Raw genomic sequence first — 6000 nt, 5'->3', positions numbered from 1 at the left:
GTCAATATTTTACGTTTGTTTGCCATCAAAGGAGACGTTTCGTTTTTGTTTGCCCCGCACGAACGACGACCGAAGGAATCGAAGGAAGCCTTGGGATTTCAGCTCGACAAAGCCCACAGAATCTCTCGGAGTTGTGGCCATCAAAGCAAACCAAAAGTTGGCGGCAACGGCAGTGGTATCGATTGGCCGAAGATGCCGCCGTCGCCGCCGCCTTTGACCGGAAATCTTTTCGTAACATTCTTAGGGGTCCCCGGGCCGATGAATGCATCAATATTGTACGGATCTGTTACAAAACATCGATTGTGTTTGGGAGCAAAATTAAACTAAACAAACATGAAACTGTCGGGTATCGGGTTTGGCTGGTTCGGCCGAGCAGCTGCAGCTGCTAAGATGCACGTGCAAACGATGCAATTTTTCGGGAGGTGAAAATTGAGAATTTTATTTGAGAAGTCACTTTGGAATAATTGGCGGACGAATCAATTCTTTCTTTGGTTGCGATTGTACAGAAAGAAGATAGAACACATTTTTTCATGTAACATAATTTATTGAAAAGGATATTTTGTTTTTTTTTCAAAACAAAATCATCCTCATCAACAATCAACAATAATCAAGATTATTGTATAAACATACAAATGAATTAATTTAAAAGTGAACTGTATTCTGCATTGGAATTGCAAAAACAATTTTAATCACAAACTTAGCAATGTTTCTCAAATGTTTTGAACTATTGAATTTTTAGTTCTAAATGCCAAACACCAAAATAAAATTCTCTAAGTGTCAATGCGCAGTATTGAATAACACGCTTTTTTCGAATGTTCAAAAATGGAAGAAGTCGTACTGCTGTGTGAGTTGGCGGAGAATGACTTGTTTTATAGAATCGATTTTGAATTAATTCAATCAAAATAGAGGGATATATAATTTGAATCTCAAATCGTTCAATTTACAGATTTCCGGGCACCTCAACTGACCCATAAACACACTCTCCAACGACTCCCCCCAAATCTAGTTCAAATACGATGACCCTGAACCGCACAATTAGCCCCCAACCGAACCTTTCACCGCGCCGCCGCCAAATAGACCCCGATCGGCAGGACCAATTAGTGCAACACACGACACCTATTAGCACCCGATCGCAGCAAGCGCCGCACCGTCGCTCGATTGCCGCGCTTAATTTCTTTCTCTCTTTCTTCATCGCAATCATCGCAGCAATCCAATCGTCGTCGTGTTATTTTCATGGTCGCCACTTCTGCTGCGTGTGCTCAGCGCCTGCTTCGGTCGCTCGCGTCATCCGCGTGTCGAGCACAAACCCCGAATAACGTCGCGATAAGAGAAGTGAAAGAAACAAAGGAGGAACGAGGAACGACAAAAACACATTGTGGGAAATGTCGGAGAAAGAGTTGGAAAAGGCCCCAAAGCTTCGGGTTCGATGCGCGTATATCATTTTGTGGCTTGGCCACTTATGGCCACTTCCAACGCCACGCCACACCACTCCAAACGCTACCCCAAAAACAACCAGCAGCAGCTCCTTGTGGCCTGAGAAAGAATATATTCTTATTTAATAAAGCAGGTGTATCGCGCAACCTCTTTATTTTATCACTATTATTATTTATTTTGTGAGAACTGTGAAGTAAGCAAGGTTCTCACGCTTGTAAAAAGAGATTTTTTTCGGTCGATCGCTCCTCTTCGGCGCACATACACACACGGACCACTGACTCACATAAGGTGCTTCGGGCGTTGCGTTTGGAGAAAGAGGAAAACAGGTGAAATTGTCGATTTAGTACTTTGGTGACAGTTTTGGGACTGGGTGTTGAAATCAGAAGCCTTCGAGTGTTATGTTTTGTATTAGATTAGGGGAGGAGCCTGATTTTCTATCGGGCACCTGATGTTGACTCAATAGTACGTTGATGCTAGCTGACTAGAAAGTTAAATAGCATGTTTCAATCAAAAGTTTGGAATAACACCGAATTCAAAAATCAAAAAGTTTCCCCTTTTTAAACTGGTTAACTAAATGGACATGTTTAGTAGACCAAATAATGTACCGTGCGTCTCCTCTGGAAATATTCAATTTTAGTCATTTCATGGAGACGCATGATTGATCGGTAACAAAATCAAGCTATTATGGGACCATCCATTAGGCGTCATCCATAAAGTATGTCACGCTCTAGGGGGGGAGGGGGGGTCTGAGCAAGTGTGACATTGCATGTTATAAGTATAGGAAAAGCGTGACAAAGGGGAGGAGGGGGGGGGGTAAATTTTGGCCGATTTTAGCGTGACGTACTTTATGGATGAAGCCTTAACCACATATACATTTTTTTAAAGTTCCAGACACCTTTTCCATCTTTTCTCCCATGTGGACCATTGTCCAATGTCCATACAAAAAAAGGTTTTTGTATGGTGCCAAATTTTATATTTATTTATGCTTTGAGTGTTTCTGCTGAAAATATCGGAATTTATATGATTTGTAGATTGAATTTAAATCTACAACATATCAGTTGCCTTGCGCAGTTAATTTTGTCGACCTGAATAGACAACAATAAACTGTGATTAATTGAAAAAGTCAAAAAGTCCTTTTGCTGTTAAATTTATTTGAGTTATAATTAAAAAAAATATTATTCCAGATTTTGAATTTGTTCACTTTTTGATTGATAAAAAACCCTTATTCTAGAGCAATGCACTAGCCAAAGGGTCATTCTAATAAAAAAATGGATGAACTTTTCGATACCACACAAAATTATTTCTGAACTTTTTTTTTTAATGAAAAACACGTTTTTTTCGAAAATTTGAGTACGCCATCAAATCGGGCGTCCGTTTGACACCAAATTTCTATCTCTTTATGGTTTTGAGCCACCAATCATTGAAAAACGTGTTTCAGGGACCAACATTTCCCCTTAGGATAAAGTTTCTTGGAAATCGAAGAGGGGTCGGGGAAACTTTTTCCGATTTCGTGTGAGTAGGCGGAGAATTGTCCATAGAAATATCATAAAATTCTGTGAAAAACCAAAAAAATTATACAGTAGGTTTAAAAATCACGAAATTCTCTAACTTTTTACTTTTTTATCGGGGGTTTTAGTGTAATAGTATTTTAAAAATATTTATTTTTTACAGTAATTTGAAAAAAGCTTTCAGAAAAAGCCTGACCGATATCGGATGTTTATGGTATATTTTGTTCTTTTAATGCAACCATCCTTGGGATTTATCAAGTTGAACAAAAATGCGAGCTATTTTTAAAAATGTAAAAATGGTTTTTTAGGACCTCAAACTTCATTGCCCGTTTTACCCCACTTTCTATTGTCGTAGAGGGCTTATGTTACAAATAAGTTCTTTATGTATAGACAAACAAACACTGACAGTTTTATCCAAAAGACCTGTAGAAAAAAACAGAGCAAAATCTATCTGGCTCTTAAAAAATAAAAATAAATATCATTGATTTTTCGTATTTTTGGTATGTAATTAAAGTGAATTTTTTCTGCAAGAAAAATGTGCTTTTTTTGAAAATATTTTCAATCCCGAAAAAAACTAAAGAATTCTACCATCAAAAATGAAAACAGGTATCAATGGTTAAAAAACTAGTTCATTTAACCAAATATATTTAATTTGCTATCTTTGAATTCTTGTAAACGAATATTCCTAGGGTTTTTTTTTTCTGTTAACTTTCCGGGAAGTCATGAAATTTAAGAAAAAGCATTAGTAGTATTTAGTTTTTCATATTTCAAATTTCAAAATAAATTATTGAATGCTCAATGCCATCTAAATTCAAGCACTATTTAATGATTATGAAGGAATTATTTCTACTTTGCTTATTTAGAATTTTCGAAACAACTTATCGTTATCAGAAATGATAAACTTTGGCAAATTTTATACAATTTTGTTCCCAAATATCGGCGAAAATTTAAACTTAATTGTTCTGTTTTTGACAAAATTTTGACAAACTCAAAACACTATAGTATATTCTCGAGAAAAAAGCCACGCCATTTGTGGATGACGCCGTCCTATAGCATTGTTAAAATAATTTAATTTCTATCTGTTCTCGTCAAGTTCTAGGCTATCTTAACACACTGCAAAATACTGAATCATATTTTACTAAAAATATATCAAATTTTGGGTATGTTTTGTGCGGTGCTTTTTTAAGATGCCAGGCGTCTGCACAAAATAAGATTCAATGGAGGCGATTGTTTTCTTAGAGTTATTCTATTGCATTACCTAAAACATAATGTTGTAAATAATATGATGGAAATTGGAATCAACATTTATAAGTTATTTATAACATTTTAAAGAACCACTTTGTAAATTTAAACAAAACTTTCTTCACCTATTAAGTGATTTACTCCCCCACTCTTATTTTCGTGTACACACACGCTGCGGACAAACAACACACACGTTTGTTGTTTTTTCTTCAGCTTTTTTTTCGGGGGGCCTCTCCGCGGTTGTGGCGACAACCAGCAACAGGAAAAAGCAGCTCACCGTAGCTCGTGCACCTGGTAGCAATTTTCGAACTTTGCTGTCGTCGTCGTCTTCTGGGCTGGGGTCTTAATCGTAGTAGTCTTGTTTTTTGTTTTGGCTCCCGCGGGTTCGTCCGTCCACCCCTCTCCTCTGGCCTACTGCGTCCACAAGAAAAATGTTATGAAAATGTCTTTTCGACGTTGTTTTTGTTTTTGCCTTGTCCGCCTGCGTTTTTTTAAATTGCTTATTTTTTTGCTGCTGCAAGTGCACCCCGAAAATAACACGGCTACTGCGCAGAGAGTGGCCGCGGCCAGTGTTACAGATGGCTCTTTTTCCCACGGATCCACTACTGCTCGGACCGGACTCGACTCGACGTGATCGAAGCCTGTTCGGGGTTGTTGCTTTTGCTGCAATTAAGGATACGTTGCGGATTGATCCGGTAGCTGCTGCAGTAGCAGGTGTGGCTGTGTGATGGGGAGGAAAACGCGGACGGATGAGAAAGAGATGCGCGAATCGATTCTGGTGGCGTCAGAAGTGGCGGCGCACAGATTTTCGCAAACACGTGGTTCCGTGGCAGCTTCTGCGCAGGGTAATTTGAGCGCGATGGTAACGAGCAATTTTCGGTGGAGATTGATTTTGAGAGATTAGAAGCTGGGCAATGTTCGGTAGAACTGCTGGAGGAAGAAGTAACCGCGAAATGTCGGAGCATATGGTTGATTTTATCGCGAATTTGGCCGGGGAGCCTAATGCAAGCTTAGCCAGATCGTTTAGTGATCTTCGAGAGGGGTTAATCCACGTTCTAACAGATGGGCAATTTGCAGAACTGGCAGGTTGAAGACTAGGCGGTGATGAGGAGATAACGGAAAGATTCTTAACTCAGACTAACATAAGGTTGAAGTTCCAAAATCTATAATTTATCGACCGTGACAAGAGCAAATTCCACCTGCCTCATCGCATATTTGAAAATGCTATAAAAACTCTCAAAAATCTACACATTTTATCTACCGAAACTCTTGTTGGAACTGGTCATTTTCCACACCCTCCAGCGATTAGGCCACTGCTCAATCATCCAACGGCACCTCCCACGGATGACCATCCCGAAATAAGATCCTTCGGAGCCGACAATTTCTACGAATCCAAACCGCAAGGCCTACTGCGCTTTGCTTTGATGTTGACCCGCACGCTGCGAAAATCTTCGTGTTCCACCTGACCTGCAGCAACACTGCACTGACTGCTGGGAGGTCGTCGAAGGAGGAGGCGTCTCAGGATCTAGTAGGCTGACTTGGGTTGGGGGAGTGTCAAACCTGTTGCGAGGGCTCGTCGCTTGCTTTGTCGGTCTTTTGTAGCACCACCAGCTCACGGTGAGGGAAGCCATTACCGCACGTGTTCTAGAGGCTGTGGTTGCTGCGATCACTTGATGCGTGGAAAATGCGAAAATTGCCGGATCCGACTAAATCGAATCGTTTTTCTTTGGAACCAAGTTTGATGGTTCAATACGGTTACGAGACATGTAAACTACATTTTTAATGAGCATTTTACTGAAATAGTCCATGTGTCACG

The sequence above is a fragment of the Culex quinquefasciatus genome, chromosome 2 (assembly GCF_015732765.1).
Source record: "Culex quinquefasciatus strain JHB chromosome 2, VPISU_Cqui_1.0_pri_paternal, whole genome shotgun sequence".
NCBI classification, from domain to species: domain Eukaryota; kingdom Metazoa; phylum Arthropoda; class Insecta; order Diptera; family Culicidae; genus Culex; species Culex quinquefasciatus.
This window is presented reverse-complemented; position numbering follows the sequence as displayed.